Here is a 26,809-nt window from a genome sequence, read left to right on the forward strand (position 1 = left end):
GTAAACGTGTAGTGCAACTACAAATCCAAAAACACTCCAGCCTGCTAAAATTGTGATTCAATTTTCTCTCTAAATCTAGGAAAATCTCTGATATTTCAGAAGATTTCCACAGCTTTTCTCCCCTTCTCATAATGCCTTTTACCTCAGCTACATTCCCAGACTTAGTGATACTTGTTGTATATATAAATATAAATTATATATATATATGCTTTAATTACATATATACTCTTTAATAGCTCTCCCATTTCCCAAATCACTTTAATACATTATGACTGTATACATATGTATCATATACTGATTAAAAATTTTATATGGAAAACATGATTCATTTTGCCAAACAGTAAAAAATTGATGAACTAAAATACCTTTTTTTTTTAAATTTTTTTATGTTTATTTCTTTTTGAGAGAGAGACAGAGAGACAGGTGCGAACAGGGAGGAACAGAGAGACAGGCAGACACAGGATCTGAATCAGGCTCCAGGTTCTGAGCTGTCAGCACAGGGCACGATGTGGGGCTCAAACCCACGAACCACGAGATGATGACCCGAGCCGAAGTCAGATGCTTAACCGACTGAGCCACCCAGGCGCCCTGAAAGCTAAACTATCTTAACAACATTCTTACTAGGGAAAATTATTCCTCCCCAGGAAATCTGAACTAATCAGGCCTATCGTCACAGTCTATATCTCCTCATTTTACCTCAGAGCTCTGATCTCTGTCTCAATATTAGTTCCTTTTGCTTTCGTGAACCATCTTTTGAAAACTCCAAATTCCTCTGTCTTCATGTCCACAGTATAATAATTTATTTGTACTGGCCCTATGGATATATACAAAAATAATAATCAAACAAAACAACCCAAGCAAACAAAAAAAATCATATTTTTTTTACTATTAAAATAATAGCCTCTTTATGTTTCCAATCTTTGCAATACAAAATATTTGCAGAAGCTTCTCAGTTGTACATTTCTTTGGTCTTTAGGCGTGGGAAAGGTGAAAATACCAGAGTAAGCTTCCTCTTTCTCCATATTTATAGCAGTGTTATCAACTCTGGCTTCTCCAGACAAAAAACAAAAAACAAAACAAAACAACAACAACAAAAAAAAAACTCTGAGAAATAATAATTACTAAATTAGCTAAGCTGGGACATGTCCCAGGCATTAGCGTTTGGTCTTGTTATAAACTCATTGGATAATTTCATTGTTCAGCCAGTGTCGGAATCCACTATTCTACCAATAGGGGATTTACAGACATTTTGAGGTGCTTGCAAGTTCAAATTAAACTTATTGAGAAACAAACAAAATACATGCGCAAAATAATAAGGAATCGTGAGTTTTCTAATTATGTTACCTATAAGCCTCATAAAAAGTTACTACAGAAATAGAGTTTATTTCTTAGAGTGCAGGTTCTGGTTCTTTTGTTCTACAAACAAAATGTTCATAGTGACATCACACAATTCTTGTCAACAGCAGCATTGGTGTGATCTTTTCTACTTTATACAACTGCTGATTATAAAACCTAGTTACTTGGGATCAAGTCCTGTGTGGGGCTCTTGCTGATAGTGCGAAGCCTGCTTGGGATTCTCTCTCTCCCTCTCTGTCTACCCCTTCCCTACTCTCTCTCTCTCTGTCAAAATAAATAAATAATCATTTAAAAAAAAGAAAAAAAAAAACTCAGCTACTTACATAGATTTAAAATGACAAGTTCAAAAACAAGTCACAAGAACCGTGCAGACTCAATATTGCCCATTTTACAATAAATATTCTAGAACATTATCACCAACTGAAGTATATACAATATCCTCTTCGATTAAACTGTAAGGATATATAGCAAAATACTAAATTTTAGTATATTTTATAGTTAGAATGTTTCAGTATATATTAAGCGCTTCCTAAAAAGTTGCAACTTCCTTCTTGAGATGCAGTTTTTCCAACAAGAATTTTTACAAGTGCAATTTTAAAAGTATCAGTTATTATTAGAATAACTTCATTTGACAATATATTTTAAATAAAATATATTTTAATAATCACATATTTATATTATACATGTAAACATACATGTGAATTTTCATATAATTTACCAAGTTTATTACATGAAGAGCATTGAGATAAACATCATATACATAATAAGTAATAGTGGATATTAAGGAGTGACTCAAAGAAATAGAATATTATCTCAGTCACATGAATTGTAATCCAAGCTTTCTTTGTGAAGTTTTCACCCCAAGAGTTCCTTACACTATTTGGTATCCTTTAAGGAGATCATGGTTTTTGCTGGGCTTTTCCGGACTGTGGTAAAGGAGACTCAGATTACCAATAATACGAATGCTACATGGACAAACCCCATTTGCACTGAGAAGAGTCTCGTGTTAATTTTTATTTATATATTCTAGGCACTAGTGCTTTGTTGGATATGTGGTTTGCAAATATCTTCTTCCAATCAGTAGCTTATCTTTATACCTTGAATGTGGTCGTGGGCAGTACAAACAACAACTTTTCATTTTATGACGTGCAATTTATTGTTTTCTTTAATGGATGGAATTTTTGCTGTCAAGTTCAGGTAATCTTTGGCTCCTCCTAGGTGACACACGTTGTCCATTTTTTTTTTTTTTCTACATCAAGATGATCGCATCAACCAATGTTGTAGACCATGTTCTGCCAGAATCACAATAAAAGTAACATTCACCTAGTTTTAATTATCTCCTAGAAAAGAATAATTAATGAATGGCTAAAATGGTTCGTCTTCCAATTTACACCCTAAACAAAAATTTTTCTTGCATCAGCCAGATGACTACCTTGCATAGTACTGCATTACTTTGATCTGGCAAGGCCTTCAGAAGATGGATTAAGCAATTCTATAAGCTTCTTCAAAATATATTTACCACTTATTAACAAGAATTAAAATGAAAATGAGACCCTTTAATTGAACAAATATTAGGGACACGTGGATATATGAATTATGTTTATGGAGCACTGGATCCATAACATTCCTTCTTTGGGTTATAAAAACAAAAACAAGTCCAATGTTACTCCATTCATAAATATTTCATTCATTAATAATATAAATGAGTATTATTTTTTCTTCTTTCATGGTATTAGAAGTAGAACATCATACTTCTAAATGAATAATCAATGAAAATCATAAACATTAGGATAAAATTCAGCATTGTGATTAAATTCACTAAAACCAATGATACTGATTTTATGCTACATACTAATTAGCGATAAATTATTAGTAAACTTGTTTAAATAAAAACACACTTATATGTCCAAAACAAGAATTTCTGATCTCATCATCGTGAAATACTTCTTTGTGTCTAATCACACACAATCAGGTTTGCATAAAACAACTTTATGTTTTCATTATAAAAATATAAAGTTATTGTTCATTTTTTTCTGTCTCTAAATAAATTTAATCATAATATTTCATGAACTTTTATAACTTTCATAAGCCTTTATAAGAAGTAGATTGAAAGGTAATGAACCTGGGTGTGTGTCGTTTTGCTTTCAATGAAAGCCATATCTCACCTACGTATATTGGCACAAAATTATTTTTAAAAGAAAAACATTATTTGTACAATATTTGTTTACCTATATCCAAGTGTATGCATCTCTAATATTTCATTATTGAGTAAAAATCATCAAACAGGATGAAAATATGAACACACAGGAAAAAACAAATCCGGCCATAGTGACAGATGTGTTAATTAAAACAAATCAATATAATGGTCTCAGGCTTGACACACGCATGTATCTGAAATGTAAGCAGACACTTGGGGTTAACTTGATCTAGATATCTGACTCCAAGGACACTTACACTTTCCACAAGAAGACTATGTAGCTTTCAGCTTCAAAACACTGTAACTGTACATATTAGGGGAAAACAACAAGAGACCATTTTTAGTTTTTTCCTCACAACTTAACATATGCAGTGAAGTTATTTTGAATTTAGAGGCAATGTGGTAGCTTCCTAGCTATCTGATTATACAACCAAATAATCTTGACACCATGAAGAAGTAAATATGTCATATTTTCAATTTAGTTAGCTTGCCTTAGGTTCAGTGACTTTTACTACAGAGACCAATGGGGCCACTGAACGGCCATGACGTCAGCCCCAAAAGGCTGGAAGATGCAAAGCAGGAGTGTAGAGGGTTGGTGCCTGTGGTGTAAACTTTACGCTACATCAGAGGGAGCCAGAAGATCTATGTCTCTTCCTACTCCATATTCACCTCACACTAGTTTACCCCGATTATTTGGAGATACAAGAGTTCCTTAAGCTTCTCTGATGACATTCAAAGAGAAAAGCAATGAGTTACTCTTATTATAAATATGTGTCTGTCTTATGAATATAGGGGAAGAAAAAAAAGAGAGAGAGAAGCAAACCCAAGAGACTCTTAACTAGAGAGAACAAACGGAGGGTGGATGGAGGGGAAGTGGGGGCAGGGACGGGCTAAACAGGTGATGGCCATTAAGGAGGGTGCTCATTGTCATGGGCACTGGGTGTTATACGTCAGTAATGAATCACGAAATTCTACACCTGAAACCAATTTTACCATATATGTTAACTAACTAGAATCTAAATAATAACTTGAAAATAAAAATAAATAATAAATTCATTTAGTGGAAATAAATCAATAAATCTATGTCTACTTTGGGCATCCTCTCGTATTTGAACCCCATTTTTTTATTTCATTTCAAATTTTTGATCACTCCTGTTTCTCCGGAAGTAATAATGCTAGCCTAGAATAGTATTCATCCGAAGATTTTTTGGCCATGGTTGAGAATCTGGGAACCTGGGCAAATGCATTTTCAAAATGGAAGTACATATTAATTTTTAATGAAAAAGCCATTTTATAGCTGTATGGTATAATGCATCTGAGAATAAAAAATTAACGAGAGAGGTTTCTGAACTTGAAAATAGTCAAAGATTTAAGAAGACAGTAAGGAATTAGAGCTGAAAGGTTGAGATATTAAAAGGCTGTTGAATTCTAATATAGGTTTCAAGAGCCAACTGGTATGAGGTGGAGGAACTTTTACAAGTTAGGGAAATGCATACACTCCTTTAGAAAAAAAAAACAGTGCTAAATATTGCCTATGAGTGCTAAAGAACACAAAGTTAAGAAAGACACATAAAAACAAACCAAGTCAAATGTGATTCTTGAAATAAATTATATGGGCAGAAAGCACTTAGAAGCATAGCAGAATGAGCAGGTAACATTTTGGGGGAAGTCAGAAAAGCCATAACCATAATGGAATGTACCAGAGATATGAAGAAAAATGAGAGGATTGCCTTAGTCAGTCCGGGCTACCTAACAAAATAATCACCTTAATAAAAGGTGATATCATGTCCAAGCTTTGTAAAGGTCAATTTTATAAATATGTCGATTTCCCCCCAATTTTTCTTGCATCCAATGCAATTCTAATCAATCACAGTAGTTTTATTTTTTTTTTTTGTCTTTATATTGTGAAGCTGTATATATGAAAATTTATGAATTGTTTGGGAAATATCTATGAAAATGCGATGGCTCGGGGCGCCTGGGTGGCGCAGTCGGTTGAGTGTCCGACTTCAGCCAGGTCACGATCTCGCGGTCCGTGAGTTCGAGCCCCGCGTCAGGCTCTGGGCTGGTGGCTCAGAGCCTGGAGCCTGTTTCCGATTCTGTGTTTCCCTCTCTCTCTGCCCCTCCCCCGTTCATGCTCTGTCTCTCTCTGTCCGAAAAATAAATAAATGTTGAAAAAAAAATTAAAAAAAAAAAAAAAGAAAATGCGATGGCTCAAAAGGTAATGAAGACAATCATGAAAAAGAAGTACCAAGTTAGAGGATTGTCATTACTACCTGTCAAACCCATTATAAAGTTACAGTAATTAGCAGTGTTATTACAACTGGGACACACAAGTAGACCGCTGGAATATTATAGAATCAATAAACAGATGCAAACATATATCATTGCAAGATTTTTTACACAAAGGTGATACTAAGGTATAGTCAGAGAGAGGTGTTTTTTTCAATTGATTGAATTGATTGAATTGGTCAAATTATGAAAGAAAACATCCTGACTCATCTCCTTCCATATACAAAAATCGATTTCATACAGATTGTAAAACATATTCCTTACCTTGGTATAGACATAAAACCACTAAACAAAGTCAAAAAGATTGACAACCTAGACTTTCACCATTAAAAAAATTTGTCATTCTAAAAAGACACCAAGACACCATTAAGAGAGTGACAATGCAACCAACCAAACGGAATAAAATATTGCAACACATGTAGCTGACAAAGAGTATACAGAGGGCATAAAGTTACTTATGACATCAATTAACATAAGACTGACAATGAAATAAAAATGCTAAAGGGATCTTCAAAAAGAGGCTATCCTAGTGCCCAACATATGTACGTGAAAGGGTGATTTTTATCCAAGAAACAAAAAAGAAAACGCACATCAGTAGACAACTACCCATAGACTAGGATAAATAACATTTTAAAAGGATGGCAATAGGAAGTTTAGCAAGGCTGTGGGACATCTGCAGTTCTCATGGGCTAACAGAGTGTGTGAATTGGTACAGTCGCATAGAGGAAAATTCTAGCTAAACCTACCTTAGGTATGTTCAAAACCTGTGATCCTGAACTCCCTTTTGTAGGTATATACAGCTGGGAGAAAAGTGAATTATATTTCTTGCAAAGGAGTTTTTAAGGATGGGGTGCACCGTGTATTCTATTACTTACAACGTGAGGTTATCTTTACCATGTTATCCATTATTTACAATATTTGATGACCTTTGTCATGTAATCATTGCTCTATTTTTATTTGAAATGTTTTATTAAAATGTCTATAGAATTTGTTAATTCAATATCTATTTAGTTAGTCCTTAAAAATATTCTATCCACATGGTACATTATGTTATGTGATTAATTTTGCTGTACCATTTTAAATTCCTGAAATAGGGGCGCCTGGGTGGCGCAGTCGGTTAAGCGTCCGACTTCAGCCAGGTCACGATCTCGCGGTCTGTGAGTTCGAGCCCCGCGTCAGGCTCTGGGCTGATGGCTCGGAGCCTGGAGCCTGTTTCCGATTCTGTGTCTCCCTCTCTCTCTGCCCCTCCCCCGTTCATGCTCTGTCTCTCTCTGTCCCAAAAATAAATAAAAAACGTTGAAAAAAAATAAATTCCTGAAATAAACCTTGTTTTACTATGACGTTTTGTTCTTCCTCTCTGTTGTTTAATTGTTTTTACTGTTATTTATTTAGGATCTTCATGACTATTGGTATAAGGAAAATTGGTCGACAATTTTTTTTTGTTTATTGTTGTTCACTTACTTTTTTTGACTTTGGGACTGAAACTATGTTTGCCACATGAAATGAATATAGAGACCGTTTTTATAAATTATGCAGTATTGATGAAGCAGTTTTGTTGCTCCTATGACCATGAAACCATACAATATAAGTGCTGAAAAGTAACATACAGATAATCTACTAAAATCCTGTCAAGAAATGAGCATATTAAGAACTATATCATTTAGTGATTTGGTTATTTTTTTCCCTATATTAATACTTAACCTTATTTTCATTTCTGGAATCTTAAGTTCCTCAGATAGAGGGTGTGTGTTTTTCACACACACCATATAATTTGAAACAGTAATATTCATGTATTGAATTGAATTAAAAGGAATTTGAGTAAAAAACATTGCTTTCACCTCCACACATACACATAGAAATATTTTCTTGGTTACACCATTTCTCTAATTCCTTAAGATGATTCACAATATGAAATGATTTGAGAATATTTGTGCATATTTACAAGATAGCTTCCATATGTGGATTCATAGGCCACTCAATCTCTGTCATACATCATCTGCAGATTTATCACTTTTTATCCAGTAGTATTAATTTGGACTTTGTGGCTATTCATCATGGGAAGATAAAAACAAGCTACCCACTACCCCTAGTTACTGAGAAGGAAGAATCATGAAGGAAGCTCCGTGTACAGCCTCATTCAAAATATCATATTGAAACGACTCCCTTGCCAGGTGTACTTCATGATTAAAATAAAAGGTGACATATCCAGCCATTCAGCTGAAATCAAATATTTGAAAACTAATGACTCTTACTGACCTTGTCATTGTTCTCCTGTAGCCAGCTACATTTGATAGTAATCAGTTTAAGCATAATTTATTATACATTATCAAACTTCAATCATTCTTAGAGGATTCATAAAATTCATTAAAATTCACTAAAGTTTCCAGGAAGTGCTGGATTAACATACTAAGTGTAGTGATAGAAATATATTTCTTATAATGCTAAAGTAATTTGTATGGTTTTCTAAGTACTGTGTTCATATGTTTTGTTTGATTCAATGTCTTCTCCAAATGTTAACTTGTCTAACAAATTATCATAATATTTTGAAAAAATACTGTATTCCCCTTATTGTAAACTGGCACTGATAATTAGTATGAAACATAAAATAATTGCTTTTGGTAATTTTATCGCTGGATTTGTTTTTAATTCCATTTAAAAAAAAACAAAATCCACCTAATATCAAATTAAGCCATACCTAAGATATATTCTTTTGTATTATAGGAATAAAAATTTAGCATATAGGAGTAGAGTTATATAATTCTATGTAATTGGTGTGTATTTGTGTGTGTGTGTGTGTGTGTATGTGTATGTATGTATATGACCTCTGTGTTACCGTGATTTAAAATGTTCTTTTAAAAAAGATTAATGCCCAAAATAATCTGTGCTATTTGATTTTATTTTCAAATTGGTTAATTTACATTTTAAAAGAGACTAATGAAAATAAGCTTTCAAATGTATCCAATTTGGGGCTAAATGGTAAAGATACTTCAATCGCGCTCAGAGCTTCTAATTGAGGTAATTCTATAATGAGGGGATATAGTGTCATTGAATACTTGCAACTGTGAATACTGTATAATTGGCAAATGAACAACCAACATTTCAGAACTAATACTTGAAAGCTTTTAAAGCAGATAGCTGATAACTTTATTGTTCAGGACCAGCAGGTGTTCTCACAAATTACCTTAATTAATTTGCTTTAAAGAAGTGCAACAGAACTTGGTGTTCAATATATCTATGATGCATGCAGTTCCTTTTATAAAAGTAAAGCAATGGTAATTTCCTCTTTTTGTTTTCTGGTACTTACTAGTTACCGTGTAATTATTATTTTTTACTTATAAGGAAATGTGTAAAATGTATATTTAAATTCAAGGCACGTTTCCAAAATCTTACATAGCCTAAGCAATTAGAATTTAAATTTTAATTTCTTAATAAGAAAAGTGACACCTGTAAAAGATGTTTTTGAGTAGTGTTTATTAGTGATTATTCACAGTTTGCTTTCTATGTGTAACCTAGGCCATTGTATATAGTTAAATTTATCCACTGTTTTATTGAAACATGGGAACATTAATCGAATGGCATTTTCCTTTTTACGTGTGACTGTTGCATCATTTTACACAAATGTTCTAATGCTTATTTCTACTTTGAAGAACATATATATTAGAGGCAAAGTGCGAAATCTTAACAAGATCTATAAAATCACTTAAGCTTTTTCATGTGTATTGTATATATTGTTGTCAAGTTTATGATAAATGTCATGTGAAACTTACATCAATTTTTTTCCTGTCAAACGAACTTTCAGTCCATCCCAGGATGGACTCTGATGCTAGGATTTTATGTGAATTTAAGCTACCATACTCTTTTTATTTTAGTTCCAATAACTATAATTAACAACTATTATTAACCCATACCTATTTATGTTTAATCATCAGAATTCAAATGTCTCCTAATTTTAAGAAAACGGATTTGTCTCTTTGCCAATTTTTCAACAAAATTGTTTTAACAAAAATGTTTAACAATAAAATTTAACAAAAATGCTACCATAACATATATTTTATACACTATGCAATCTTCCATAAGGATGTTTTATCGTTTGATTTAATGTTTATTTTAGTGTTCAATTTTCTAAATTCAAAGGCAAATTGTTTATTTTCACCTCCAAAACGCCATCAAATGCCTTACTTGATATAAACTTCACTTTAATCCTTCATCTACAGTAGTCACCTCAAGTGCGATGATTTTGAGTTGGGAAAATTCAAGGCAGGTAAAAAAATTGTAATATATATGTACATGATTTATTACAAGAACAAAATTAAGATATTACACAAGACATACAGATTCACTATATTTCCCCAAACTTTAAACCTTATAGTTAAAATGAAAACACACACTAAATAGTGGACTGACGTGTGCCATATAGGTTTGATGAGGTTTGAAACTGGCAAATAGAAGTTAATCTTTATGCTAGAAATTGAATTGTAGACATGAATTATTGCATATTACTCTTTTATTTTATTCAAATGTAGTCATTTTTTTTCTGTTAAGATAACATTTTATTACAAAAATACATTACTTATTAGGAAAAAAGAAACACATGATTTAGAAGATAATGTAAGATTTCAAAGACGCTTACCAATGTTTTTAGTTTTCTAAATGTTCCATATCAAAAATGAATTCTAAGAATCTTTTAGTCTATGTTGAATATATTAAATTGATTTTTGATTTGCAGACATGTTTGTATAAAGCAATACATCTGTTGTAAGGTTGTTTATTGTCTACCCTGAAATTAAACTATTTATACACGTAGCCACATTAGCATCTGCACGAGGTAACTCCAAAAAAAAAAAAAAAAAAAAAAAAAAAAACACCATCTGATTTTAGTGTTACTATTAGCAAGTGATATAACCAAAGAAGTTAAAGAGAAGTGTAAGAATTCACTTTTATTTATCTTCTTTAATGTACATGTTACTTATTAAAAAATGAGTATGAAAACAATATGCTATATAAATTTAGAAGCTCTTAACTGACATCAATTCAAAATGAGGAGTTATTAATAAGAAAAAGAAGAGCCTTTTGAAAACCATTTTAAGAGTTCCAGAACCTAACATTAAGAAATATAAAAAATAAAAAGACTTTGCCTTCCTTTTTAAATCAAAACTGTGTAAAAACAAAGACAGAGGGATAGATGACAAACTACATTTGAAAGAAACAAAGAGAAAACTCCAGGCTGATGGAAATCTGTTTCAAGTGCATAAGTCAAGTGCCACCCATGGTAGCAGGTGCAGTGGAGGGAACACGCGGTGGGGGGTAGGGGGGAAGGAGGAACTTTCATGTTGTGTCTTCCTGAGAGGAGCTAATGGAAACCAACTTGTCCATTGCAGGATCCTTTTCAAGGCCGTCTCTATCGAAAGATCCAAAGAAAAAAATCTTATCACAGAGCTGCTTACTACCTAATTAAACTTCTGTGTCACAGGGAGGTCCATGAGTATTCTCTGTCCTGAGCTTTATTCCTTCCTGTCCACCTAAACTCATGAGAAGGAATAAAAATTATGGTCTAGGCTTTAGGCGCTCCGATGGCACATTTCACCATTAAAGTGAAGGGTATCCCCAGGGTAATGTAAAACAAATAACTAGATATCTTAGGATCATAACGGGTGGAGATGAAGGAAAAAACACCAAACCATATCCTTTGGGAAGCAGATGAATTGGAACAGATAGACCATTTTATTTAAATTCATATAAAAATATCATTAAAGATATAAAAATGGATTTTGGTATGTAACACACGATTTTATTTTTTTAATTTTTTTTTAACATTTATTTATTTTTGAGACAGAGAGAGACAGAGCACGAACGGGGGAGGGTCAGAGAGAGGGAGACACAGAATCTGAAACAGGCTCTAGGCTCTGAGCTGTCAGCACAGAGCCCAACGCGGGGCTCGAACCCACCGCGGGGCTCGAACCCACGGACCACAAGATCATGACCTGAGCGAAGTTGGCCGCTTAACCGACTGAGCCACCCTGGTGCCCCGTAATGCAAGATTTTTTTGTTTTTAATTTTTTTTAACGTTTATTCATTTTTTGAGACAGAGAGAGACAGAGCACGAACAGAGGAGGGTCAGAGAGAGGGAGACACAGAATCTGAAACAGGCTCCAGGCTCTGAGCTGTCAGCACGGAGCCCGACATGGGGCTCGAACTCACAGACCGTGAGATCATGACCTGAGCCAAAATCCACCGCTTAACCGACTGAGCCACCCAGGCGCCCCACGATTTTAAAAATTAGCATATAATATTCCTAAAGAGATGGATAAACGTTTGGTTAAAGAAATAATAGAATAGAAATAGGTCAATATGAAGGGGAAAAAGAGAGAAAATATTTGAAATAATAATAGAAATACATGATTACATTAAATGACTGATTCATCGCCAAAGACAAAATATGAGACTTATAAAATATTTTCTCCTTTTCTTTCTTTCTTTCTTTCTTTCTTTCTTTCTTTCTTTCTTTCTTTCTTTCTTTCTTCCTCTCTCTCTTTCTTTCTCTCTCTTTCTTTCTCTCTTTCTCTCTTTCTTTCTTGTTGTAGCCATCCTAATAGATATGAGGGAGTATCTCTTTGTGGCATTAATTTACATCTCCTTAATGATTAGTGAGATTGAGTATCTTTCCATGTGGCCAGAAAAATCTTCAGGCATCTTCATAAAGCAAAAGCATGAAATCGCTTTTAACAATAGCAAACTATCAGATGGAATCTTTGCTCCCATCATTGTGCACTGAATATGTAAAACATGGTGGATGTGCATTATGGTTAATCATAGCACGTAGTAGCTGTGTACACACAAAACATAGATTTTTGACAGAGTACTAAGAGTAGTAAGATACAAAATTATAACTATAGCGTAAGGCCATTCATGAAAATTAAAATATACAAATACTTAAATGAAAATACATGTGAGTAAGAGTATTACACCAAATGCATTCGATTATTTGTTAAAGAAAATGAGGATGAGATCGGTGAATTAAATACAATAAAAACAGCAAAGAAAAAGAAAGGGAGGAAGGGATAGAGAAAGGGAGAGACGAGAAAGAAAAGGAATAAAAGAATCATGGAAGCAAGGACTGAGGAAAGAAAGGTAGAAAAGAAGAGGTGAAAAACAGATAAAATCTCTGGATACATGCATTTGAAAGCCCAATGATAATTTATTGTTATTATATTGCATTCTATGACAAAAACCTTCATCTACTAAGAGAATAAGTTTATGTCAGTACTGTGTAAGAACAAAACAATATTAAGTGAACTATTCCTTTGGTGAAACATGTAAAATGTGACTTAAGGACCTCTTACTGAGGCATTCATTCAATAGAGAATATTTACAGTCAAAAATTGCAAAGTATACATAGAATATTAAGTTACACACTTGCTCATTTGTCTTCTCTGCTTTGCAGTCATTACTGATACATACCAGCGAGCAAACACTGTCTATCAGTGACATAGTTTAAACAAGAGTTTACACACACTGCGGCAAGTAGAGAAGGGATGCCTACACAGAGGAATTGTATGAATAAATACAGGTGTAGGCAATCGAAGGAGTCCAGAATAATGAAAATCCACTCTCTGCCTTCTTTCCGGCTAAGCTGTCCTCCCGTGGCTCACGATGTGCCTCTTTTGGAGGAAGGCGGGAGGGTATCCCTCCACCCAACTACTCTCCCTCGGCCTCCCTCCACACACCATGCACGTGACACCACCTGTCTACATGGAGGAACTTCCATCCGTTCCGGTGAACGCAGACTATTGCTCTCAATTGCTTCTGTCAAGAAGACAATTACAAGTGGTGTTTAGACTTACCCATGATCAGTCAGCCTAACTCATCCACAAAACCTGTTTGGGCTATTTCAAAAATCTCTTCGGTTTACGTTAATTCTCTTTGAAGGGGACAATGTTTAATATGACTGATGCAACATTTGTAAGAATTGCCTGTGGCGAGCAATGATTTAACGCCATCAATAACTTCTTTCTCAAAGAGAACTGGGAAAATTACAATAGGAAGTGAACTTAGCAACTTCACTAATAGCAAGCAAAGCTGCCCAGCCAGAAGCTGGCAGCATTAAGAAAGGCTGATTTATACGTGAATATGGTTTTATTCTGAAGATGAGTAGTAAAACATTTCTAATATGCCCTGAAAGGTGCAACATGAGCAGTGATATAGTAGTAGCTCAGGCAAATGACAGTGATGCTTATTTCCAGTCATTTCCTTTTAGATGACTTCTCCTTCCAGGCAGACCCTGAGGCATAGTTTTAACCATAGCCCTCACGTATCTTCAAATACATATTATTTGAAGACGGCAATTTTTCTGTGAATTCAGTAAATGTAGACAACTAACTGAGCTAATTGCCTTACTTCTCCACTTTACTAGACCTTCATAAACTTACCCTTACCCGCATCAATATGCCAATAGCTTAGTGACCTGGGCTTGAGGCATTAATGAAGCTAGGAGCATTTTGAAACTTACATGATGATTGGATGGGATTTTGGTGAAATCATCACCACCAGAAAATGCAGGGAAATCAACGTGGTAAACCAACCAACCAATCAATCACATAAACAAACAAGTGATGAGAATCAAAGATTTAAAAAAAAAAATGTTGGGGTGCCTTGCATGGCTCTGTCTATTAAGGGTCAAAACTTGATTTTAGTTCAGGTCATGATCTGATGGTTATGAGATCACGTGCCATGTGGGGCTCTGCGCTGGGCTTGGAGCCTGCTTAAGATTCTTTCTCTCTTTCTTTCTCTCTCTTTTTCCCTTTGCTCCTCCCCTGCTCATGCTCTCTCTCTCCTCTATCTCTCTCAAAATAAATAATTAAAAAGGAAGGAAGGAAGGAAGGAAGGAAGGAAGGAAGGAAGGAAGGAAGGAAGGAAGGAAGAATGATAAAAAGAGAGAGGGAAGGGGAGAGGGAGGGAGGGAGGAGAGAAAGAAAAAAGGTAGGAAGGAAATAAATAGTTTATTTCGGTGATGGGAAAAGGCCTGTGGCATGGGCTAGGCCAGGCTATATTAAAATAGTACTACACATTTTAACATTTAAAAATGATTCACATAACCCAGGCTTTCACATATACTTACTACGTAGAAACTTACAAAAGATGCAAAATATGCAAGAAACGATTTAAGCCCAAAGCTGCAAACAACCCATATATCCCTAAGTAGCACAATAAATAAACAAATTTTGGTTTATTAGTATAGTCAATTTACTCATCAATAAAAAGTGGATTAAATTACTAATACATGCAACATAATGGATAAATCTCAAATGCATCATGAGTAAAAAAAAGTCTAACACAGGAAAAACACACCCATGATCTCATTTATATGAACACCGAAGGTTGTCAAAATGAGTTTATGATGAGAGCTTGTTTCCAGTTGAAGACCTCGCTGATTGGGTCATGAGGTAACTGTTTTGGGTTAAATAACTATTCTAAATAGTGGTGGTAACATGGGTTTCTGCAACTGCCAAAGTTAATCAAGTTGAAGATTTAAGGTCTATGTATTTTATCCCATGGAAATTATACCTCAATAAAAATAATTTATTTCATGAGTTATACATGAATTTACCTAACTTTAATGTAATTTTTAAAGTCTAAATAAAAATTCATGGGCCACTGATTTTATATATTACTGTTGCTTTATAAATGCATCATAAATGTATTATTTTAGTTAACAATGATAGTAGGAGGTGAGATCTGTCTCCAAAGAATGTGTATTTCATGCTGATGCTTCTGTTTACATATTGGAAATTGTTGTTCCTATTGTTGACATTCCAAGGTAAATATTTTTACTGATGCGGCTGTTGGCTTAGCCATGCAGAACCAGCACATTTGCATGTATTATTCAAATGAGATTTTGAAACATTTCTGGCTCCTGTTTTTCATATAAAATTGGCATTTTACAGTAATTATGCAAATACAGTTTTCTAATGAGAGTTCTTCTTTTTGTTTATTCTTTAAGGAATTTTATGATCAGTTCCAACTCAGGCTAATCCTTTTAATTGAGAAAAAACCTGGATGCGTTACTTCCTAGAATGTTTGAACATGTACAGAATTAACTTCTATATTGCAATTGTGTTTAGTTTAACCTCTGTGAGTTAATTTTTTCCCACAATGTGTTTAATTAAACACTGTTTACACTTTTTATCCTAGTTCTAAATCACATACACACAAATTAAAATTATCTACTTACTAAATGACAAAACATGTTCAGTCACATTACTTTGCCAGTTCATATTATTGTGAATAATAGAATCTCTAATTACTAGTCTCAACACAGAATATTCTACCATGCAAAGGTAGTATAAGCAATTTATCAAAATCCTTTTGAAAATCGCATGGCATTACTGTGTTCAGCAATATGAGACAATTGTTATTCTGGAAAAAAATCTCATATTAAAAATTGGGATATTACAGAAAAAATAAAGCCAATGTAACCTAAAACATGCTCTACAACTCTTTCAAAAATGTAGTTATAAAAAACCTTGTGTTTCAAGGTAACAAAGTTTGAGGTTTTTAGAGATATTAGAACTGAAGCTAGCCAAGATATATACGAAAAAAATATTCCAAACACATAGGAAGAGTGGTGGGAGAACAAAAGAACAGTTAGCAAAAAAGAAAAGAAAACAAAACAAAACAAAACAAAATAAATTCCAGGAAATTCAGACATTTGAATTTTAATTAAAATAAAAATTACTAAAGAACCAAGAAATTTTTTTTTAATCTGAGAATAAAATAAAATGGTGTCAAAAACACCTGGTAAATTTCAACATACAGTGAATGGAAAATCTCTTTATGACGATTGTAATTGGAGTTAAGTACTCAGTTGGATGTGTTAAACAGTAATCTGAAAAAAAAAATTCTTTAGGAAGAGAATGAATTTATTTAAAGTGTTCTGAATTCCAAGTGCTGTTTGGGTGGAGTCTTGGTATATTAATTTCCTTCTTATTTTATTCACTTAAGTATGAGAATTAATATTTTATAGTGTAGTATTTCTCATCTTTTATGGTAACTATGCATAATTAAAATCAATCATAAAACTTTCTAGCCAGGAGAGAGAAAAAACAGTGGAATCATAAACACTTGATGTATCTGGCAGAAGAAATCAAAGGAGAGAACAAGAGCATAGAAATGTCATGTTGGATTTTGGAAGTGGAATCACCAGCTCCTGCCCCTGCATTTGTGTGGACAAAGAAAAGAGCCCAATGTCTCTACATTTTTAAAATATTTTTGAAATATTCATTTATTTTTGAAAGAGGGAGAGAACAGAGTGTGAGTGGGGGAGAGGCAGAGAGGGAGACACAGAATCCGCAGCAGGCTCTGACCTGTCAGCACAGAGCCCCACACGGGGCTTCAATTCACAAACCATGAGATCATGACCTAAGCTGAAGTCAATTGCTTAATCAACTGAACCACCCAGGCACCCCAGGGCCCTGATGTCTCTAAATGAAACCGTTATCTTGCTGTTTAACTTGCCCTCCACTCTCTCCTTCTTTCCAACCCTCATCTTTTCTCTGTTGCCATTCACTGCCATTTTCTTCCATCTCTCTCCTACCTCCATCCTCAGACAAAAAGAGTGAAGTCATAAGTTGCCATTTACTACCATGCTTTTTCCTTCCCCATTCTTCTTCCACCCTCAGGGAAAAGAGTGAGATCATAAAGAAAATACCCTGCAGAAATCAATAGTATCACCATTTGCAATATAACATGGCTGTGGTTACAAGAGAGAAAGATAATGTAGTGTTTCCCCCTCTCGGGTGAAATGAATACTAGATGATGAAAGAGTAGATGCTTCCAGCAAAACACACAGAAATTCTGCTAAAGAAAGAACTGGAGAAATAAGGTGCTGAAGAATAGTGTCAGCAAACACTATCAGACACTTTTTCAAGAAAAAAACTTACAGAGAAATTTTAATATTTAATTTATATTCTGAAATGAAAAATGATGTTAATAAGTCTGGATCGTTTTTAAATAGAACAACAAAAGTTTTCCCTTTATGCTTTTTGAATGAAACTTTTTTAGGGTTTTTTTTATTATTAAAAATACATCATAAATTTCAATTATATTCAGAAGAAAAACAAAGATCAGGGCACCTGGGTGGTCAGTTGGTTAAGCCTCTGACTTCAACTCAGGTCATGATCTCACAGTCCTGAGTTCAACTCCCGCATCAAGCTCTCTGCTATTGGGGCAAAGCCTGAGTCCAATCCTCTCTCTCTCTCTCTCTCTGTGTCCCTTCCCCACTTGCTCCCTCTCTCTCTCAAAAATAAGTAAACATTAAAAAAGAAGAAAAAAAAATAAAGCAAATAATAAACGGGAAGAATAGAATTCAAACTTGTTAGTCACCATACAGAAGTTGGAAGAATTAAACTTGTCACATAAAGTTATTATGGGGTTACTTTGCAAAAGGTCAACTTTATGCAGTTTACAAAAGACTTGTCTAAAATATAAAACCTGGTTAGAAATATTTTATTTATTTATTTATTTATTTATTTATTTATTTATTTATTTTAAATTTGGGTTAGTTAAGATGCAGTGTAATCTTAGTTTCAGTTGTACAATTTAGTGATTCAACAGTTACATACTTCTAGTGCTCATCATGATAAGTACACTCCTTAATCCCCATCACCTATTTCACCCATCCCTCCCACTCACCTCCCCTCTGGTAACCATTAGTTTGTTCTCTATAGTTAAGAGTCTGTTTCTTGGTTATCTTCTCTTTCTCTCCCCACCACCCCCCCATGATCATTTGCTTTGTTTCTTAAAACTTAAAAATAAATTTACACCTGGCAAACACTAACACCAAGCGAAACCAAGCAAAATAGACATGAAGGCAGAATATATCATTAGATATATAGAGGCTATATACACTCTGAAGAACAATTTAATTCACCAACCAAAAATATAACAATACTAAACTTATCTGCACAAAAAACATAGCTCAATGTTGCACAAAGCAAATAACTAATAGAAGTGATGCAGAAGTTGACATTTTCGAAATCACTGGAGTAGTTTTAAGGACTTTCTCTCAGTAGTTTCTGGATTATGTGAAGACAAATGTGACACAGACCAAAATGTGAAGACATTCGGTGACAATTTGAATGGAAAAAATAACATTTTTCTTTTTTTTTTTTTTCAAGTTTTATTTTATTTTGGGGACAGAGAGAGACAGAGCATGAACAGGGGAGGGGCAGAGAGAGAGGGAGACACAGAATCGGAAACAGGCTCCAGGCTCTGAGCCATCAGCCCAGAGCCTGACGCGAGGCTCGTACTCACGGACCACGAGATCGTGACCTGGCTGAAGTCGGACGCTTAACCGACTGCGCCACCCAGGCGCCCCTAACATTTTTCTATCTAATATCAATACATGTATAGTTCTGGTACTATGAATTCCTAGTGTCCTAAAATGAGTATGAATCTTTTACTAACAAATACCAAATTTTACAACAGAAAAAAATATGTGCAAAACTTATAAGGAGAAAGCTTATACATATACATATATATATATATATATATATATATATATATATACTATATATACTAAATATACATTTAAATAAATGTATACTACATTCATGCATAGTTTTTCTACTAAACATAATTTTCTTCCAAAACAAACCACAAATTCATGCAATACAGACCATAATTGTAACAGGATTTTTCATTGGATCTTACAAAATTCATTAGATTTTTCTTTTATACTGCAAACCATTTTGCCAAAAATAGTCAATTTTGAAATTAAAGAAAAATAAGAAAGGAAGAGAAAAAAGGAACGGATGTGGAAGAGGAGGAATAGGAGGTAGAGAAGAGTAAAAGAAGAAGAGGTAGAAGTGAAGGAAAGAGGAAAAAGAAGGAAGAGAAGGTACAGAAGGAGAAGAAGGGGGACAAAGAGGGGAAGAAAGAGAAGGAAAATATAACAATATGTGCTCGAAACATGTTCAAAAACTGTAATAGCTAAAAACTGGAACCGACTCAAATGTCCAACAACAAGTGACAGACGTGTATGGAGAGGGAGAGGGTGCCGGAGCCTGCTTGGGATTCTCTCTCTCTGCCTCTCCCTCTTCTCTGCCTCTCCCCTGCTTGCATGCTCTGTTACTCTCTCTCACTAAATAAATAAATAAATAAATAAATAAATAAATAAATAAAATTGAAAAATTGAGCCTATCTAATAATTTTAATAGAATGTAGTATTACCTCAATTTGTGAAAGAAAAATAAATTCCCTAATATTTCAAGTAATCAAAAACATCACACACACACACATATGCACACATCACTCTTATGCATCAATTAGATAACAAAATATTTAAAGCTGTCACCAGAGGAAATATATATAAAAAAACAATTTACAAAATACGAAATATGCTTATAAGTAAACATATGAAATGATGCAGAACAAAAGCCTACAATTTTTCAGGAAAAGGTAAAATAAAAGTACAGTTAGGTATAATTTCACAAACTTCAGATGGACAAAACATTTGATATCTGACAATATCAAAATAGCATAAAGTTAGAGAATAATAGAATATCTTATTTAATTCTGGTATTAATATGCACAGAACCAGGGGTGCCTGGGTGGCTAAGTCCATTAAGTGTCCAACTTTGGTTCAGGTCATGATCTGGCGGTTTGTGAGTTTGAGCCCCGTGTGGGGCTCCATGCTGACAGTGTTGAGCCTGCTTGGGATTCTCTCTTCCATTCTCTTTCTCTGCCCTTCCCACACTCCCTCTCTTTTTCTCTCTCACAAAATAAATAAACTTAAAAAAAATATGCACAGAACCTAAAGTGCCTAAGAAATGCCTAAAACATGATGTAGCAATTTTACTACCAAATACACACCCTCATGAAACTTATTCATACATACTCATGGAGACCTGTCCAAGATTATTAATAGATGTGATGCTTACGATAGCCATGGCATAGAAGCAACTTAAATGTCAAATGGCAAGATATTGAATATGTACATTTTGGAAGTATAAATGCAATGTATATAAGGGGCATTATTAAAAGTAGTGTAATAGAAATTATATAATATTAAGATATCATGGGTGAAACTATATTTTGTTCAGAGAGAGAGAGAGAGAGAGAGAGAGAGAAAGTGAAAGAAAGAGTTTAAATTAATTCATGAAAATAATAGGTAACAAATCTAGGATAATGATGGCCTCTAGAAGGAATTCCTTCAGGAAAGGAAGCATAGTTTTTTAATGTTTTATTTTTTAAGCTTGGATGTGTTTGTTCTATTACTCATTGTAACTTTACTATGGTAGAAAAAATTGAATAATTTTTTAGTTGACATTCACTGGTTACTGTTCTTGTCTGTATCCTATTTAATCTTTTCATTAAAAATATTTACGTATTTTACACTACATAATTTTCCACATATTACTTTTCATAAAAGTAATTTTACTAAATCAAACCAAATCAGAATGCTTATCATGGTTATATTACAGAAATGACAGAGGAATAAAAACTAACAGTTTCTTAAATATTTCCATCGATTGTCCTACAATAAAGTTGACAAATGTGACTCCTGGTAATTATATATATTTTTAAATGCTTTAATTTTTTAAACATCCTACCACCTGTGAATTCATGGCATGGCTAAAAAGGGAGTGTTCTTTGTAATTCTGACTAAACTGTTCATGTTTGACTAGAATATTGTGTTAAAATGGAATAATACAGAGACAAAAATGTTTACTTTGTTTTCTTGTAAATATCCATTTTGATTCATGGATATGTCTGTTATCTATTCTTTCCACTCAACTGAACATCTGTTTTCCTAAGCCTCTTTTTTCTCTAGTACGGATTCTGAACTTGGAAAGCAATCTCAGAATGAAGCACCAACTGTTCTTAGAACAGCCAGGCCTATTTTGGATAACCTCTGGGACATGAGGGCATGTGAAGCTTTTTCCAGGCTGCAAACAGCAGACAAGTTGACAGACGTTGGTATTGTTCCTTAGATTACTCCTAAAGATCACACGCCCCAAAGATGCCAGTCTACATTTTCTCTAATAGACTCGCAGTGAGACAAAAAAAAACGAAGTGAGCATATTCGGGGTCGTATATTCACTGCCTAGGATGTCTGTAAGACAAAGATATGAACCACGGACTATTTTTTAATGTAAAATATATCACAAACTGCTTTATACCTCATCAAAAGGCAGTAATTTGGAATCATCTATTCAGTGAATATTAATTATTCATTAAATTCACGGAGATTGATAGGAATATCAAAAGAGAGAATGTGCATATCACTCTCTTAGTTACTATCTGTTTTAAGGTTCACTTCTCTACCTGTATCACTGGTAATTGTGATCACTGTGTCACTGGTTAATTGATATTCTTTTAATGTAATTAAAGAACATTATTTGAAACAGAAGTTGTAATAAGGACTAATCCATGTTTCGAATATACAATGAGCGTTTGATGAAATTTAGATTAATTCTTTTAAAAAATGAATTCTGTGCATATTCATAGTCACAATTAAGGAAATTGTTACTAATATTACTCTTTGGGAAATATTGCAGACACATCTAAAAACTTTTTTTTTTTTTTTTAATGTTTATTCTTATGTTTGAGAGACAGACAGAGACAGAGTGCAAGTGAAGCAGGGGCAGAGAGAGACGAATCCAAAGCAGGCTCCAGGCTCTGAGCTGTCGGCACAGAGCCCGACATGGGGCTGGAACTCACGAACCCTGAGATCATGACCTGGGCCGAAGTTGGACTTTTAACCTACTGAGTACCCAGGCTCCCCCAGATACATTTTAAAACCATAAATCAAAAAGTTCAGTTAATTAAGCCAGTGGTATGTTACAGGTAGCAACATGTTTTGTAGAAACTGTTTTTAAAGAAAGAGTTTTGTAGAATTAAATGGAAAATAATGGAAATCTGCCTGAGTGATATTTCCAATTGTTCTGATGTTTAAATGTTTATCTTTTGGTGAGGACATACAATGCAGTGTTATACCTTAGTAACATTTTACAACTTATAAAATCTCTCAAAGTATTTAAATCTCTTAACAGCCTTGACAGTTTATCTTTTTTTTTTTTTTTTTTTTTTTGAGAGAGAGCTAGCGAGGGTGCAAGCGAGCAAGGAGAAAAGCAGGGCTCACCAGAAGCAAGACTCGAACCCACAAGCCGTGAGATCATGACCTGAGCTGAAATTGGATGCTTAAAGACTGAGCCACCAAGGCGCCCCAGCTCCTGGCAGTTTACATGGTGAATGTAAAACTTCTTCTAGTGATGAGAAAAATATGGTAATGTGGGGTGGTGAGTGAAGGAAAAATACAAGAAACTAAAAACATCTTCTGACCCTGCACCATATTTGAGATTACAATTTCCCATCTTCCCTTACACTTAATAATGTGACAGAAGGCTCTTACCTCCTTCTAGAAGCTAACTTTTAGAAGCACATAAAAAAAGGAAGATTAATGGTCAAGAATAGAATATTGAGACAGTTCCAAGGAAAAACGTGTTTTCTATCAGTTAATTCGACAAGGCAACCCATCATTGCCAGTAAAGTAAAAAGAATTCAGCTGCACTGTGGGCTATAACACACAAGTAATTATTTTTATTTTTTGATACTTTATCTCATTATGTTTTGTTGTTAAAATACTTATATTTATATGAAATATCAATCATTACTAAATGTTGAAAGAATAAATTAAATAGAAAACAGGAAATAAAATCGTATATTGGCAGTGATATCTGTATTATTAATGATTAGAAATGATCATTTCTTTTTTATGAGAATTTTTTCCTCTTTATATTTTATTGACAATAGATTTAGGTTTCAAGTTTGTCTTCAGTATTGGGATTTTATCACATTTAACTTTTAGAATGTTGATGGATTCTATCTAGTTTATAAGAAACAAATTTGGAATTTTTTCAATGTCCTTACTTTATGACTATTAAAATCAGCATTCTTTAAACATCAAGAAACCAGTATTCCTAACATGTTACTTATATCTTGACAAATAATTTATTAATTTAACACATTAATATGTGTAAACACTCATTATAAGTTCATCTATTCAGATTGAAATACTTAAATAAATTTAAAAATCTAATGTATCAGGTTCTAAGAACCTTAAAACCTTAAGAAGCAGATAAACACAAACATCATGATTACAGACATGATTACCTGACATTAAACCTGATTAAAAGTCCTGTCCACAGGATTCAAGTTTATTTCTATATTGTCTTTAGGCTCCTCCTTGGAGTGAATAGAGACTCTGAATCCTTTCCTCTTTATATCTTGCCAGCCATCCCTACTAAAGTTGGCAGACATTTTATCAGGTTCTATCTTTATAGCTTTGCATGGTTGCAGTGCCCTTTCATGCTCAAAGGAAAACAAAACAAAACATCATTTCAGAGCAGCCAAGCAAAGGCTTCAGGATGTGGGCTGTTGATCAAATGATCCTTAGGAAAGAAGACTTTGTTTATTTTATAAGTTTATCCAATCCTACAGGTAGGATCCATTTTTTTTTAGAATTATTTTTTTTTTCCAATCCCATACTAAAAGAAATTTGAAATTCCTGTCTTTCACAGAATTTTAGTTTCTTGAAACATCCACTCTCAAATTTAGGTAATATTTAAATTCGTATAACTGACATTACCTAACTTATCTTGTCATTAGTATTGATCAACCTAATCTGTTACATAGTTAAACACATGCATGCATGTTTGTCCATAAATATTTGATTTAGGTTATTCGTACTTATATAACATTTACAGATCCAAATATGCATTATAGTATACTATAGATAATACATACATTCTATATCAGGAGTTGGCAATACACATTCATTTACATAGTGTTTGTGATGGCTTTTCTGCCAGGTTGGCTGGTTGAATTGAGTAATGGTGACAGACCATATGGTCTGCAATGTCTAATATTTACTTTCTTTAACTTTACAGAAAAAGTTTGCTGACTCCAGTTCTAAATTATACAGTTATATAATATTAATATATATAATACATAAAACACATGTTTGCTCTATTACCTATCTATCATCTATCTATCTACCTATATTTTTTGTAACATATTGGGAAATGAAATACCATATTTTCTCAATCATGCCATGATATTGCATTACTACAGCACTTCTTAATAGAAAGGGAAAGTGTACTTAGGTAAGCCAGCAAATGACTCAGGTTTGTAGGTACGGGAATGAAACTCAAAGATCATTAAGCCATTTTATTCAAAGCACAATTCAGAAAAACCTTAATTGTGAAAAAATACAATTCATTATGAAAAAATAATGTATCCAGCATACTTAACTATTCTTGGGTCACTGATTTATGTGCTCCTTTATTTTATATAGACTTGGGTTAATAATTTTAAAAATAATACTGCCACAAAACTCCACTTGCTACTACAAATGGAAAAAAAGAAGAATTCGTTGGGGAATATAACTAAAAACTTGCAATCAAACGAGACTGTTAACAAGAAATGGCACAAAACACCAGCCTTTTAATTGTTAAAATTACCAACAGAAACTACATTTATATTTGTGGATGCAGGCAGCAAGTTTTATGGAACATCAGATTGTGTGTATACACATAAACAAGGATTTAGAGGATGATGCTGGCTGTGATATTTGAACAAACTGATCAGAATGGGCTTCTTTATTTAGAACTAGGTGGCTTTTTCTTTTCAGTCTTTGCTCTTTGGTTTTTGAGAATTTCTAAGAAAATTAGCTTGCCTGAAATGAATGTTGAGAGTAGCCCTGTAATTGTGCTGATATCATGGGTCTAACATAACCTTAGGGACTTTTGCTGGAATAATATTTTATTCCAAATTTGGTATAGCTTCTGCAACAATTGTGTGGTCCTTCACTGGGCTCCACTCCAAACACCCTGGCCCATCTTCTTCTGGGTCAATCACTGCAAAATTGACCATCAGCATTTATCAGCAGATCACAGTGACTGTACTCCACTGTGAGTTATAGCAGAGTGGATGTTCCCTTCCGGAAAAAAAGCACAGAGAATAATAGTATGATATCCAATTCAAATCAATTAACCTTACAAAACCACTATCGATCGAGAAGAACTCTGGTGAAGACTAAGGACTTAAAAGATTCATCAAGAAACTAAGATTTATTTCCTACTAAGTTTGTAGTGCCTACATCTTTGAACTTAGTTTACTGAACGTTACTTTAAAATAGTTTAAAGAGTAGATGTTGACATGTAAACCAGAGCTTTGGAATTTTGCCACGTTAGTCATCTAGAATATTATTCAAGTTGTTAAGGTTCCCTCAGATAGCTTTTAGAAATAGCTACAGATCTTACACATAATTTGCTGACTTCTAATGGAAGTCTACATGCAATAAAATAATGTAAAGGACTATTGGATTTCCCTGCAGGAGCACTGAAAGATTATGGATGGACGATCTACAAAAAGACAAAGATTACTGCCAATGGCTGTTATTCCAACAGAATTAGTCCTGGCTGTGCTTGTAAGTAACAAGATTCTCTTCTTCATTTTATCTTAGCCAGAGTCTTACGTCTTAAACACTAACAGCACTGTTTTCTTCTTTGATTCTCACCAAACTTTCCTGGGCTTCTTTCTTTCTGTTTAATTCCCTGTGAGAAGCACAGACTGTCTTGTATTCTATCTTTCACCTTATCTAATCAAGAAAACTTCTTCACATCCAACATTGGTGATTCAAGTTTCCATTGACCCTTGAACAACATGGGTTTTAACTGCATGGGTCTACTTATACGCATATTTTTCTCTATACATGCAGTGTGGTACTTTAAATGTATTTTCTCATCCTTATTTTTCTGATAACATTTTTTCTCTAGCTTATTTTAGTGTAAGAATACAGTATATAATGCATACACCAAATATGTGTTAACTACTGTTTATTTTATTGGTATGACTTCTAGTCAACAGTAAACTATCAGTAGCTAAGTTTTTGAGGAGTCAAAAGTT

This window comes from Herpailurus yagouaroundi, unplaced genomic scaffold, assembly GCF_014898765.1.
Source record: "Herpailurus yagouaroundi ecotype Mexico unplaced genomic scaffold, PumYag 162, whole genome shotgun sequence".
Lineage (NCBI taxonomy): Eukaryota > Metazoa > Chordata > Mammalia > Carnivora > Felidae > Herpailurus > Herpailurus yagouaroundi.